General features: G+C 44.8%; 1 long non-coding RNA gene across 1 annotated transcript in view; it reads right to left on the reverse strand.

Annotated features, from left to right (window-relative positions):
- Positions 1 to 4,261: 4,261 nt before the first annotated feature.
- Positions 4,262 to 16,105, reverse strand: part of LOC115073020 — a 71,026-nt gene continuing 59,182 nt past the window's right edge. Inside the window, exons 3-4 of the long non-coding RNA XR_003851918.1 lie at positions 13,926 to 14,054; positions 4,262 to 5,409 (exon numbers count right to left, since the gene is read on the reverse strand). This is a non-coding gene — a long non-coding RNA (uncharacterized LOC115073020). The remainder of the gene's footprint in view (positions 5,410 to 13,925; positions 14,055 to 16,105) is intronic.

Here is a 16,105-nt window from a genome sequence, read left to right on the forward strand (position 1 = left end):
CAGCAATTCTATACCACTGATCAGAGCAGGAGAGGGATCAGCAGTTCTATACCACTGATCAGAGCAGGAGAGTGGATCAGCAGTTCTATACTACTGATCAGAGTGGGAGAGGGGAGCAGCAGTTCTATACCACTGATCAGAGCAGGAGAGGGGATCAGCAATTCTATACCACTGATCAGAGCAGGAGAGGGGATCAGCAGTTCTATACCACTGATCAGAGCGGGAGAGGGGATCAACAGTTCTATACCACTGATCAGAACAGGAGCAGGTGAGGCACAGATGCCCTATGACTCTGATCAGAGTAGAATTGGGGAGTAGTGACTCTTCATCACTTATCACAGCAGGGCCTAGAAAGAAAGAAGCCAATTAAATTTAGTAAGATGCACAGGGGCTGATTTGCAAAACAAAAAAACAAAGGTTTAGGAGCTACTGCCCTGAGCACTAAAAGCCAAGTAGAGCCACCCTGTTGCTCTGTCTTAACAGTTCATTGCATGCATGGCCCAGAACGCATAAACATTAGCAAAGGCAGTGTGCAGAATGTGCAGAGAAAAAGGTCCCCTAGCTTGAGATGACTAGAATGAGCTAAATTGTAATCATGCCCTGGATTGCTAAGTAGAGCAATTACAATCTGGGTTACTGTATTATGTACCAGTGCTCCCTCTGCTTATTTTAGTAGACTCTCAGGCTGTGTCCCAGTCTTTCTCTCTGCTTATATTTATTTACACAGATTCAGAACTGGTCTGAGAGACGACATAATTGCCATGCAACATCTGTCCATTCAAAAGGAGCTTCACCAAGTCTATAGACCCTCATGGATGCTGCTGGTGACCATTACTGGGACCCACCTGAGTGGCATCAGCAGAACCTGGGGATGCCATTACAGCGCCACCATAAGGAGAGCGCTGTCCGTCCGATGAGCAGTGACAGAGACAACTGGCCACAGGAAGAGTGAGGGTCGCCTGACGTGATCATCATACCCACTGGCCTGTTTTTCACATCATGCAGGCAATGGCATTCATGCCCTCAATACTAGAATAAGGAATGGAGAAAGAACCTCAATCAGGCCCCCTGTAGATCTCATCTGTCCCTAGAAATCGGTCAGGGGCATGTCCATCTCATTTCTAGAAATAGGACAACAGCTTGGAGGTGTCCCCTTCCCCTCTCTCTATTGCCGCCCACTCTTACTACCCAGGGAATGTCGGAACATCTGTGCATAGGCCTAGGCCCAGGGATAATGTAAATCTGGTTTGAGACCTTCTGCTTTATGTTTCAGGTGCTGCACCGAATCCGGTGAGAAAGGAGCGCACTGCAGTCCCACGGCAACAAGAATGCAGTCGCTGTGAGAAAACGCTAACTTTTCCTCAGACTGCGTGCCTGCTCTCTGAAACAGAGGAGTTGCAGAGCTCCTGATAACCCCTCGTAGCTGGAGTCTTGTGGCCGACTTCCCCACCGAGATAAAAAAAAACGTAATGAGCAATGCACTTGTTAACGTGATTGGCTCCTTTCTCATCTGAAGCGCACTGCAGACCTGGTTCAGTCGAGCAAGCTATTAAGACCTCGGTGTCCCCCGCTGGTGCTGGACAGCGTTCCAAGGATGTTGCTTTCTAAAGCACAATTTTCTAAAGTACTTATCCGACTGAGAGCTTCCCTCCTCAGATGCGCTCGCGTGTTTGTAGCAAGCGTGTTTAGGTCGTACGTGGAAAACAGCGCGTGCACGTTCGAGTTTTAAACACGCGCGTGCTAATTCCCTTCCCAGACATACAACAGGTGCAGAGCACACGGGTGCTTTCAACGCAGGGACTTTATTGCATCAGCCCCAGTGAGCGCAAAGTGCATCCAGCCGAGCGCATGGGTCTACGCGCGTTCTGGATGCGCTAGACTAGCGCCCGGCGCAGTGAGGAGATTAGAATGTCCAAAACGCACGCCCTAACAAACGTGAACTCATTAGCACCCATCAAATGTAAATTGCATGTAGATGAGGGGCATTAGCTATTACCCCCCCTATGCAGGAAAGTGCAGGGCACCCAAACCACACTTTTTAGGGCAGAAAATGTAACTGCAGCCTCGGAGGTGAAATAAAGTCAACGCACAGTCAAGGGCTCATGAGAAAAATAAAAAAATAGGGCTCTCTGTATGCAATAAGTGTGTCCTCCTCCTCAGTATCGTTGTGACACTTTTATTTTTCTCCACTGCAAGAAGTAAATTAATGTATATTTTGACTTAATTAAAATAAACCACTTTTCTTATGGTCACACATTTTAGACGTCCATAGCAAGGGGCGCCTAATAAGAACATAAGAACATAAGAAATTGCCATACTGGGTCAGACCAAGGGTCCATCAAGCCCAGCATCCTGTTTCCAACAGAGGCCAAACCAGGCCCCAAGAACCTGGCAATTACCCAAACACTAAGAAGATCCCATGCTACTGATGCAATTAATAGCAGTGGCTATTCCCTAAGTAAACTTGATTAATAGCCTTTAATGGACTTCTCCTCCAAGAACTTATCCAAACCTTTTTTGAACCCAGCTACACTAACTGCACTAACCACATCCTCCGGCAACAAATTCCAGAGCTTAATTGTGCCTTGAGTGAAAAAGAATTTTCTCTGATTAGTCTTAAATGTGCTACTTGCTAACTTCATGGAATGCCCCCTAGCCCTTCTATTATCCGAATGTGTAAATAACCGATTCACCCGTTCTAGATCTCTCATGATTTTAAAGACCTCTATCATATCCCCCCTCAGCCGTCTCTTCTCCAAGTTGAACAGCTCTAACCTCTTCAGCCTTTCCTCATAGGGGAGCTGTTCCTTTATCATTTTGCTGAGGTTGCTGAAGTGAATTATAACAAAAAAGAAGCAGGATGAAAATAGTCGCTCGTATGGGGCGCCGGATGCGATAAACTATTCAGCACTAAGGACTCACAATTCTTCCTTTTTAATGCTGACTCTCATTTAAATATTGCATTGGGCGCAGGGGATGTGGCTGTGCGCACGTTAAGACAACGGGTGCTCAATACCAGCGCCCGTTTTCAGCGCACGCTTTCTTGCATCAACCCCACCGTTTATTAAAAAGAAACAGTGCAGGTTAGTAAGTCTTTTGAAATTTGCATTTAAACATGTGCATTAAAGCCGATCACCAAATTTGCAGCCAGGTGGGCTTTGTAAAAATAGCCCCTGAACGAGTCCAAGAATATTTTTAGTATGAATTGAGGATCAGTGGTCAAACAGAAGATGCAAAGCAGACAACTGCGAATATATCCATTGACAAATGTGGCAAGAGTTTGATGAAAATTAGATTACGCCTCAGTAACTAAAGATGGCAGAGACCCACGCTTGTCTGCCCATCCAGAATTTACCAAAACCGTATTTACTGCTATGGTGCAATGAAGAAATATTTCAGCCTTTTTGCTTTTTGATGTCTCCAACTTTGATTCACGCCCACCCCTACCCCTGTCCGTGCCCCCTCCCACTCATGAACCGGAAAATGGCTATCCTGAAATGGGAGCCAACGTAGCACCTGCCCCAGAGATGAAACTCGGCAACCTCTGCAGCCAGAGATTTCATAGTCCAGGGCATGATTTGCACATCGGGGACAGGGAAGGGAGCGGCGAGCTCTGCAGTGTGTGAGCTCACCTTCCATTGCACAAGCCAAGCACATTTCATGCACTCAATGAAACAATTCTACACACAAAATTTAAAAATTCTGCATACTTTATATTGGTCAGAATAACACAACATACATCTCAGTCTTTGAGTAATTAATGTAAAATGTAGTACAGAAATATTATTACTCAAAGATACAGAATTTGAAATATTTTGAGCAGAATTCCCCTAGACATGCTCTGAGGGAGTGCCCTTCCACCCCCCTCTCCCTAGTCCTCTGGCCAGCGCCTTTCACTCTGCCCTCTCAGGCTCTAACTCCTCAGCTCTCCACTACCTCTCCCCTCCCACTCCAGGCTCAACCCCTTCCACTGTCTCCACCCCCAGGCCTCCACTCCCAGAGTCTGACCCTTCTCTCATACAGCCCCTCACATAGGCTCTCCCTCTGTCCCACTCTCACACAGGCTCCCGCTCTCTCTTGCATTCACAAACCCCCTCACACAGGCTCTCTCTCTCTCTCTTGCACACACACAACCCCTCACACAGGCTCCCCCTCTCTCTTGCGAACACACAACCCCTCACACAGGCTCCCTCTGTCCCATTCTCACACACAGGTTCCTTTTCTCTCTTGCACATACACGCACCCTTACACAGGGCCCCTCTCTCTTGAGCACACACACCCCCTCACATAGGTACACACATCCTCACACAGGCTCCATCTCTCTCTTGCACACTATCACACCTCTGCACATTGGTTCCCTCCCTCTCTCTCACACACAAATATATACCATCACATACACATACACACATACGCACAAACACCTCACTCAGGCACACAGGCTCCAAATCTCTTACTACACACATATCCTCTCATGCACTGTCATTTTGGGCCTTAGCGTCATCTTCAGATGCAGGCGGGATAGTCTTCACCTGCATGTCTCTTGGACCTCTCTCGCCTTCACTGCTCCTCGGCTGTCAGCAGGCTTTGCTCGCAGCCCACGAGGTGATTCTCTTCTCTCGCTGAATCCTGCGCAGGAGGGGAATTCTGCGCTGTGCGGTAGTGCAGAATTCTCCCAGGAGTAATACAATTTATTTTTGTGTCTCTGGAGTTCACTTTGATTAAGAAATAATGAAGGTCAGCATGATAATAAGATTAACATAAGTCAATTCTGATGCAGTTTTAAAAGCCACACGTTAAAGCCTTGCAGAATGTAATTGTGCATGCTAATCTTGGGAAGAGAGATGGTAGCCTAGTGATTAGCGTAATGGACTGAGATCCAAGAGACCTGAGTTTAAATCCTCTTGTTCACACTGCCACTTTCTAGGCCCCAATCTTCTGCTTAGACAAAACGTAAGATGTTTTCTTTATCTTCGAGCTGCAGGGTTAGACTGCAGTACCGTCTCTTTAACTAGGCGGCATCACGCAGCAGTGTGCAGTGGTGCTGGGAGGACGGTTCTCGTGTCCTTCCTACTGGTGAAGATTGGGACCTTCTAGAATGGTAAGGATTCATTCCACTGAGTGTGTGTATTTTTTGGGGGGGACATTTTGATTAAGCGAGATGCTGCCTTTATGGGTGGCGGTTTGGAGGCGCCTTGACAGGGGCTATTAGAATACACGTTAACCTTTAATGCATTGACCCCCCTTACTGTATGTATTTAACGTTGATGTCCGCTTGGCTAAGGGAACCAACATAGTTATCACACTGCAATAGCAACTGGTAAAAACTTTCAGTCGGCAGCAAATTCACCAGGACCCGATCTGTCGGAGATTGGTTACTGCTGAATAAGCCGTTCTTGCGTTGTCAGGAATCTGCAATAAATGTAGAAAAAAAAAAAGATCAGTAGTCTGTAGTTTATTAGTGAACATCGTTATTAATGTAGAAGTTGTGATGATCAATTAAGAGAGAAAATTACTGAGACCACAGTGCTGTAACTCATTACTTTGTGACAAGTACGTTCATATCTCAGAAAGACATTTTCCATTACAACTCTACATGGGCCGTACAACAGCCAGAGCTCCGAGGTGAGAAAAAATAAAAGAGAATTAAGTCAGTTCAGCCTGCTGAGCTCCTACACCGGCGGTGTCACAGCTAGACCCCAGCTTGGGTGCAGGAATGTTTCTTTTACAGCAGAATTGCTAACCAGGGCTGGTGCAAGCCTATTTAGCGCCCTCGGCAAACCTTCAGCGCGCCCTCCTACCCACAGCAGTGACTCCATTTCCTTCTTTGCCGCTATTGGTTCTGGTATGGCACCCCTATGGACCTTACACTGGCGGGAATTTGCAGTAAATTTAGGGAAGGAAGGGTGCCTGGTTTTAGGGTTCATGAAAGTGAAAGACTTTGTAGCTCTGCCTCTGAAGCATTGCTGGAGATACCTTGGTGGAGCTGCTAAGGAGCTCCGTGCCTTAAGAGACTGGCTGAGCTGGTCCTGGTTTTGTTCCCAACCCCTACTATTACACCTTCGGATCTGCAGATCTTGCTTTCCTTAGAGACATTGTAACTACAAGTTCACAGGTGAAAGAGGGGCAAAGCCAGGCCCAGATTAGCCAGTCCGCCCGAGGGGTGCTTGTTAGCATTCATAAACACATTTACCAAGATACACGTCCCAATCTGGTCTCCTGAGCTGGGACTGTCAATTCTGGCCAAACCCCTGCTGTTATCTTATTTACTGTTGATGCAGGCTGTACTGCCCATAGGCCTAGCCTCAATTAGTCATGAATCTCTACTCCCTCCTGACCTTTCAGCCTAAAGATAACAAGTAGAATCAATGCAATTAATGTAAAGGTGATGCAGTGGTAAACACGCCTGTTCCATTCAGATTAATTTACTTTGAACTGGTCTTTCAAAGCCATAAAATTCACTTTGCTAAAATCCCCTGTTAGCAGTTAATACTTCCTCTGTATGCATTTGGGTGCTGGAGAGTGAGGTGATCGGGAAGCGATGGCAGCTCCTGAAGGAACCTTACTCTTAGAGCGACTGGTCAGTTAAAGAATAGAAAAGCAGCCAGGAGGGAGTCCCGGTCACCTACTGACCTGGCTCTGGAGGAGGGAGCCACAGTCTGTGTTCTCCCCACCATCCCAGTCAAGGATTGTCCTTCTCATGGCTGGACTAGATGGGAAGAGGGATGGGATTAAGAAATGGGAAGAAAGAAAGCTCCAGCAGGGGAGCAGCACTCAGTGAGCAGGAAGCCAAAGGAAGCTGATGGGCCTTTGGGTTCAAGGGGATAAAATGCACCGGGCATCTGATAGAAGTTTCCCTGCCCAGAGTGAGCTAAGGGCTCTGGTACAGCTCTGGAGGTCTTGGCGGATTTGCAGTGCATCACTGCCTAAGCTTCTCGTTAGGGCTTCAGAAATTCTGGCAAATATTTTTTTACGAAAACCACGGCAGAAATTTTCTGAGAAGTCGAGAGCTCAGAATTTAGGAGACAGTTTTGTAACTGCCAGCACTGACACAAACTTGGTGGGTACCTTTTATCCAAAGATTGTGCTCTGATTTTCACAGGGGAAGTGCATGTACCCCTTTGCTTTGAGAATTATCCCAGAAAAACTAATCCCACACATTTTCACCTGCTAATTTGTCTGGGTAGGGTTTTTTGGGTTTTTTTTCAGGAAAAACTAGACGCGTAACAATTCAAAAGCATGGGCAGAGAAGCAGGCTGCTTCCCAGTACCCCTCCCCCAGGAATGGACGCCTCCCCCTACTGTGGGTAATACATGCACCGAGGCCCTACGTGTTATCTTTCACACGCATGTGGGGCGAGCAGTTTTATCCACTGAAATGGCTTTTCAAATTTCCCTCTCTATATCACAAAGGCATCAGCTGAAAGGGATGCATGAAGTGCACTGTCCTGTGCCAGAGGAATTGGGATTACAGGGTGCAGAGGTATTCATGGCGGCCATGAGTTGCAGCGGTCGATGAAACCGTGTCGATACATCCCATGGCTGGGACTGAAAGCACGCCTCCCGTGGACTATTATCTTCCAACGCGATGTGCTGCTTTATATTTTTTTTTAACTCGACATTGGTTCAGTTTCCAAGGGGTAACGGTGAAAGTAACAGATAGCAGGGGGCACAACCACAGAGTGCTGAAGATAACTGCTCGGTCTTGTTGGGCAAGTTGCCTGATGGACAGTAATGCATTCCATAGTACAGTAACCTGATTTAAAGCCTCCATTAGACTGAGGGTAATTTCGTGATAACAGTTTATCAACATGTTGACAGAAGATAATGGGAATCATGGGGAACATGGCCTATGTGTGTATATCTTCTCTTCTCCTTTCCTGCCAGCTGACATTTCTCTGCCTGCTCCACCACTGTTTTCTGTTTCTCTCCTAGATTCACATTCTGGATTATGCAAGCTGTGTAAAAAGCCAAATGTCATCAGCTGTCCTCTCAGTATTAGCTTCCCTTTTCAGTTCATTGGCAGCTGACATGACTGCCAGCCAGTGCCGCCTGCATCTATTAGGAAATTATCACAGGCTCCGCACTCAACCGTTTTTAAGGGGTCATTTGGACATCTTCAGGACCCAGGGATATTTTTTTTCAGCAGCAAACAGTAATAAGGACTTTCAATGAGAGTGAGGACAGCCAGAAAGAATAACAATAGAGAGAGGACCCTGCTCAAAGCGACTTACCCCTGTTATTGGGTCCTCCTGAATGTGGCTTAAAGCAAGGGCGCGATTTTATCCTCACTGAGAGGCAGTGTTTCCGGGGACGGCATTTCAGACCTTCATGCACGTTTCTCCAGCCAAGGTCTACGCTCAGAAGAAGCAGACGCCAGGGACCGGGCACACGCCATACCCACGCCGAGATCCAAAGAGAAAGCACACACATAGGCCCATGGAATAAAGGCCCCACTGCGCACAGTTTAAGAAATTGTTATCTGATCATTAAAGGCTGTCACTGGTAAGCACTGGGAAATAAAGTGACTTAGGAAAAAGGGACCAGAGAATTACTGGCAGAGATGGGACAAGAACCTAATGACCCTCCCCGCTCCCTCTAGAGCCAGTTTGTCGTCTGTTTTGGCATAAAAAATAAAAAAAAAAGACAAGCCCTGCTGTCCAGGTGAAATAAGAAGGAATGGGTCTCGGACACTAGTTTGGAAACGCACTCCTCGTTGTCACCATGCTCTGCTAATCCAGAGAAGCTGGCAGAAGGCTGCAGTGCACCGCGGAGGAGGCTTACTTCTAAATATGAAAACAAATCAATTCAGGAGACTGCAAGCTGGGCAGCAGCTTAAGATTAGCATTTCATACGTTTATAAAAGAGTAACAGGACGCAAGTCGACTGACCTTTGATTTGAAATGAGTGGCCCGCAGCCTCCTCCCTCCTCATCCCATTATTGGCACAGACTCAATGAAACAAGCGCCATCCGCAGAGTTACTATACCCAACCAGCCCCAAACCAGCTGGCAGAGAGATGGTTTTGTTTGTTTTGTTTTGAATTTCGAGTTTTCCCAGGCATTCTTTGGCGTGCTCCAGGGCTAAGTGGTGTCCAGCTGAGCCATCCCCTTTAGGTACATTTAATCCCTGTTGTTCACGGATATACAACTGATTTCATATCAGGGGGACCTCACTGACTCATTGCATCACCAGCTGAGCACATCGATCTCACTGCTGCTGTTGCATGTGAAGGAGCTCACATCCACCGACATCTTGGATGCATCCCCCTTTATGCTTTACGATCCCATGATAAAAGGAAGCAGGACCCAGACGTACTGTAATTCATGCATCCCCCGAAGAATCATTGCCTCTCTCCAAGAACCCATGTAGCGGTGCTTGTGCGCACTCAGAATCAGCTCGCATTCATGGAAAAGGCAAGCTTCTCACATGACCATGGGATTTGCTCCATTTCTGAGGGACTGTTTTTTTCTTGTTTGGTGTCCCACTGGAAAAACCTGTGGATACTTCAGTAGCTGGCAGCAGTTAGGTTTACGAATTACGAGCTGTATGGTGGGTATTGTTTCTTTAGGGATATGCATTCATTTTACACCAAAGTGGAAAATATAACAACCGAGGCTATTTTCAGTTCATATGAATGGCACGAACTGAAAATAGACCTTGGACAAATAAACAGGAACAGTTTCATGTATATTCATTTTCTAAAATAAAAAATGCCCAAAATACGGGCCTCTGGCAGGACCAGGCCTTAACCTAATCCCATCCTGTCACCAAGGCCCAAGTCCAACGCTGAGGCCAGGGTCTAGGCCTAATTGCATGGGGATTATGAAATAATGTAATCAGTAAATCGAATGATAATTCCAAATTTTTATTTATTTTTATTTTGGGTTTTTATATACCGGCATTCGGGAACGCAGTCCCATCATGCTGGTTCACATAGAACAGGGGTGCATCATAAAACATAAACTAAAAACAGTGGTGCGGAAAATGCAGTTACATATAACAGGGAGATTGGAACTTGGCAGAGAAAGAAGAGAAAGGACAGGTTATTAATTCAAACATGTAAACAATAATGGAGATGGTCAATCATGGTGTAATTGGAGATAAGGAATTGGCGAGGATGAGATATATTAGTTTGAGTCCGGGAATGCTTGTATGAATATCCATGTCTTTAGTCTTTTTTTGAAGGTTGAGATGCATGTTTCCAGTCTGATGTTAGAGGGGATAGAGTTCCATAACGGTGGAATGGCTGTAGAGAATGCCCGATCTCTTAGCGTGATGTGTCTGGTGGATTTGGGCGGTGGTACCTGTAGTGATCCTTTGTATGCATCTCTTGTCGGTCTTGACGAGTTATGTAGTTGGAGAGGGATCTGTAGGTCAATGGGAGCCAGTAGATGGATATTTTTGTATGTGGTAAGAATGGCCTTGTATATTATTCTAAAGTGTATGGGTAACCAGTGGAGGTTCTTTAAGATGGGGGTTATGTGATCCCTTCTCCTGGAGTTTGTCAGTATTCGTGCAGCTGCATTTTGTACCATCTGCAGCGGTTTGGTGTAAGAGGCGGGAAGACCAAGTAGGATGCTGTTACAATAGTCCAGTTTTGAAAAAATGATTGCTTGCAGTATGGTTCTGAAATCTTGGGCATGGAAAAGAGGTCTAATTCTTTTCAGCACCTGTAGTTGGTAGAAACAGTCTTTGGTTGTTTTGTTGATAGTAGCTTTGAAATTCAGACGATTGTCAATTAGGACTCCTAGGTCTCTCACTTGTGTAATTGTTGGTGTGTCTTGCTGTGTTGGGATGATGGTGCTGTTCTCAGAGGTGATGAGTAGGAGTTCTGTTTTGCCTGAATTTAGTACCAGGTTCAGGCTGGTGAGGAGGAGTTGAATTTTTTGAAGGCATGTGTTCCAGTAAGACAGCGTTTTTGCGAGGGAATCCTTAATGGGGATCAGGACCTGTATATCATCAGCGTACAGGAAATGTTTGAGGTTGAGGTCGGTGAGAAGTTGGCATAATGGTGTGAGGTAAATGTTAAATAAAGTAGGAGACAGGGAAGAGCCCTGTGGGACTCCTACTGATGAAGGGTGTTGTGAGGATTCTTTGTTCTGTAGCTTGACCTTGTATCCTCTATTGCTGAGAAATGATATGAACCAGGAGAGTGCTGTGCCTGATATACCTAAGGAGGCTAGCTGGTTAATGAGTAGGGAATGGTTAACGGTGTTAAATAAATATTGTATTTGCTGTCCATTTTTGTTTAATGTTTGTGCATATTAATGGTGAACAAACACGCCAGCAAGGAAGCCTGGACAAAGGCTCAGTGTAGTTGCTTTTACTGCAGTTGTTGCTCCATTCCCAGTTTACGTGCTCAGGGCACAGATAGAGGTTCTCAAACCTGGTGCTTCAGACTCAACCCCCAGGTGCAGGTCGGTTTTTTTGGGTAAGCAAATGGCCAAACTAACCAACCTGTTACATCGAACGCAGCCAGATTTTCCTGGCGAATGTTCATTGTGGATATCCTGAAGCCAGGCCTACTTGGGGACCTCAAGGGCCACATTTAAAAATCACTGGGCCAGTATCAAAGAAGTCTGAAAGCAAACTAAGGGTTTTAGGGGACCAGCTCTGTTCTCTTGTGAATATGTGTCCTGCAGAGGGGCTTATGTATGCTCATATATATATGTTCAGAGGGAGAGGGAGAGGTGCACTTTGGATGAAAGATGCCAGAGGATGTGGTGGAAGCCGCTAATGTAGCTGGATTTAAAAAAAACGTTTGGACAAATTCATGGAAGAAAGGTCCATAAACCATTACTAAGGTGGACTTGAGAAAATCCATTCCTTATCCCTGGGATAAGCATCTTGGAATCTCTCTACCCCTAGGGATCCTGCCAGGTACTTGTGACCTGGCTTGGCCACTGTTGGAAACAGGATGCTGGGCTTCATGGATCCTTGGTCTGACCCAGTATGGCAGTCCTTATGTTCATATGTAAGATGGAGATACATGAATACAGACCTTCCAAAAGTCAGCATCCCCCATCTGTTCCCGCAGCAGAGTAATTCAGAATGTATCACCTTTTACGTTTCATTAGCTTAAGTAATGTGGCATCTTGGTTCCATGATGGTTTACATAATAAACAAAGCTGGTCAATTGCCAACAAGGCTAGCGATTGTGAAAAGTAATAGATTCCATTAGATTTATTCTATATACCAGCCTTTCTTTTTTCATTTCACGTTCAAGAGCAATTTGTCTCATGTACATGGAAAATATGCAATCTTTCAATAAGGAAGCAAATCATCTCTCTGTTACTTTCAGGACGCTAGTTCCATTTCCATTTCTAGCCTGCAGGCTTCTCAGTGCGATTTGCAGAACAGAAAATATATTCCCTCCCTTCCGAGCCAAACTTTGCAATGTCAGAAATTAGGTCCGAAGGACATGAACTTATATCATCTCCCAGACCCTGTGCCGTCGTTCCAGGGACCCCAGCTTCTCTGTCTGTAGGGGGAAAACTTTTTCATGTCATTTCTGACTGGAAAGAAAGCAAATGTAGCTTCTTTTTTTTTTCAATGAATGCACATCCCTGTCCTCCGTGCATATTTTAAGGCATGAGCACCATGATGGTGATTATAAATCACATTTTTTTTTAACCATTTGCAAAGCAATAGATGAGGCTTTTCTTATGCAACCCCACCATCTCATTCAACATCTTCTCACGGGAAGGATAACTTTCAAACCTGTACGCATTACTGGATTTGCAAGCGGAAATGGGCTCACAGAGTATTTTATAATCCGTGCGGTGGGAGCTGCACAGTTTTCTAAAATACAGCATAGTTCAGCTCTGCAAGTACATGCATAGGTTTCGTTACATGTGAATATGAGCAGTGCATTGAGAGCACATACTTTCTCTATTATATAAACATACGCATGTATATTTTATGCATGACATGCATACATAAAAAACCCTGATTTATACACACAGGCACTGGCAGGTGTATTTTAAAGTATGCATGTTTACCTGCAATCACCAGTTTGCTGATAACTCTACCGGTTCACCCAGTCCATCTCCAGTTCACCTAGAATTTCACCCTGAATTCTCCTCAGTTCACCCAGACCTCCTACCCAAAAATGGCAGAATCCGATTTCATTCGTGGGCTTGTAATTAGCAGGTGTAAAATTGCTTGGATAAGTTGCCTAATGTAGTCACATAAATCTCATATAAAATAGCAACCTCCTCACAGAACTCTTGACCCATCATGGAATAGCCCTGGCCCTCCACCTTTTTGTGCAGGTAAATGTGTGTGCAAAACCCAAAATACTTATATACTTTTGATATTTATAAAATAGCATGTATGCGAATACAAGCTACTTATATTCTCGTTTTCCGTGAGCAAGCCTTTTGAAAATGGCTTGCTCACGGAAAACGTGAGCAAGCCATTTTGCTCGTTTTCCGTGAGCAAGCCATTTTGCTCGTTTTCCGTGAGCAAGCCTTTTGAAAATGTACTCAATAGAGAGAGTCTTTCCTATTTACAGGGAGAGGCCGACGTGAGATCTGAAGGTCTTTCCCTGATCGAAACCAACGGCATGAGATTGCCTATCTGCCTGTGACGAGAGGTAGACGGCAGAGGTGAGCTGAAAAAGTAACCATGAGAAATTGTAATCAGAAGGTCTGCCCCTAAACAGGTGGGGTTTATTGGATCAGAAGCGCTACAGGACTCCAAAACGGAGGGGGAAGCAAGCCCTCAGCGATATCTGGGAAGATCCATGGCTTATGGACGGCGTTTTCAAGTCGTAATCTTGGGGTCACAACTTTTCACTCCCTTTTCAGCAGGCAACTTGACTTACTCTCGTCCAGTTTCACATCCGTTAAATCAGGCACCCCCAGCAAACTTTGCCCTTTTAATCCCTTCCAGACATCCCATCGCGTTTCAAACCTCAAATCACCAAATGCTTCTTCTTTCAAATCCCGCATCAGAAGTACCAAGGCGAGTGCAGCAGGGAACATAAGAGCTTCCTTACGGCCGCGGCCCACAGGCCTTTTCTCTTGATTGGAGGACACCAGCACCCTTGACCCTATTAGAAGAAGAAAGGTTGAGTTTAAGTACAACTTTCCAGAGAGTAGAAATTGCATTGCTGTTAATCTAAATGGAGTTTATGGAGTGGAAATAATGAGACATTTTTGCAAGATTTTCATTTAAATTATGACAGTTATGGCCTTATCGAAATACAGCAGATGATGTTAATTATATATTTATTGCAACCAAAATATAAGACCTGAAATTAGAAATTGAAGTGAAAGATCAGTGATGCTGTCTGTCACACATTCAGCCTGAGCAGGGGTTATCATCATTTTCCTCCAATATTTCTGGTGAGGACAATGTTCTCACGTTCCTGAAGATGACCCTGTGTCTTGCCTTCACCTTGGCTCTTATATCACCAGACCTTGAGCAGTGTCCTGGGGCTACACTTACTGTCTAATGTCCTTTTCTCTCCTGAGCCCTGTCCCTTCTTTCAGGGCTGAATTTTCCAAAGGATTTACTTGCATAAAACCTGGTTTTATACACATGAATGGGCTTTTGAAAACTGCCCAGTGTGTGTTGGGGGTAAGGGGAGGTTTAAGCACGTAAATGTATATGCAAAAGCCGTTATGTGAATGCTTTTCCGTGCACAAGAAAGAAGCATTTTGGAGGTGAAATTAGGACTGGGACTCCATTTAACATAAGAACATAAGGTATGCCATACTGGGTCAGACCAAGGGTCCATCAAGGGGCCAATCCAAATCACAAGTTCTTGGCAAGTAGCCAAACATTAAATAGATCCCAAGCTACTAATCCTTATTGATTAATAGCAGTTTATTGATTTCTCCAAACCTTTTTTAAACCCAGTTACACTAACTTCCCTAACCACATCCTCCGCCAATGAATTCCAGAGCTTAATTATGCATTGAGTGAAAAAGAATCTTCTTCATTTGTTTAAAATGAGCTACTTACTAACTTCATGGAGTGCCCCCAGTCCTTTTATTGTCCGAGAGAGTAAATAACCAATTTACATTTTCCTGTTCAAGACCTCTCATGATTTTAAACACCTCTATCATATCCCCCCTCAGCCGTCTCTTCTCCAGGCTGAACAGCCCTAACCTCTTTAGCCTTTCCTCATAGGGGAGCCGTTCCATCCCCTTTATCATTTTGGTCACCCTTCTTTGTACTTTCTCCAGTGCAACTATATCTTTTTTGAGATGTGGCAACAAGAATTGCACACAGTGTTCAAGGTGTGGTCTCACCATAGAGCAATACAGAGGCATTATGACATCCACCATTGTGGGAAATTATTTTAAGCAGGAGTCAGCTTGCGGAAGAGTATTGTACCACGATAGAAAAGAATGAAGCAGAGAAATCACTGATATTATTGGTGTAATTATTTGATATAAAGCCTATAAGTTCTGAAAATACATATGCCATTTTTCTTAGCCTGCTTGTAACAAAAAAAACAAGTCCTGAGATCAGATATATTGAAAGAGCAGTTACTCAAAAAGGCTAACTGTGCAGATATTTGAGGAAAACAGAACAGTAGCCTCTTGGCCACACCTAACTGCTTTGCTGTCATAATGGACAGTTGGGGGCCTGTCAGTATGTTGATGATTTATTACTCACCACAACTACAGAGGATCTTTGTATTCAGCTGTCCATTGACCTCTTGACCACATTGTATAACCTTGGCTACAAGGTTAACCGTAGGACATTTCTGTTAGGCCAAACTTCTGTTTCCTTTCTCGGCGTTCATTTGGGAAAAGCACTTGGGAGTGGCCCAGAGAAGAAATTGGAGCAGAGGTCAGCAGAATTAACTTAAAAAGAGCAACATGAGATAGGCTGTTGGAAATCAGAGAAAAACAGCTGGGAGGAAAAGCTTTGGAACATTACCAGTGGCTAATGAAGTGACCGACGAAGGCAGGAAAGCTTTTGAAACATTACTAGTGGTTAATGGAGTTGTTTTGATTTTCCGGTGTATTGTGTTCCCAAGCTTTCCAAAAATATATAACACCGAGAACTGTGAGGAAAGTATTTTTGTGTAGATATTCTTTAATGCAGTCTCCAATCATATGCTTTTATTGCTTATTCTCAGACTTA

Source organism: Rhinatrema bivittatum, chromosome 11, assembly GCF_901001135.1.
Source record: "Rhinatrema bivittatum chromosome 11, aRhiBiv1.1, whole genome shotgun sequence".
NCBI classification, from domain to species: Eukaryota; Metazoa; Chordata; class Amphibia; order Gymnophiona; family Rhinatrematidae; genus Rhinatrema; species Rhinatrema bivittatum.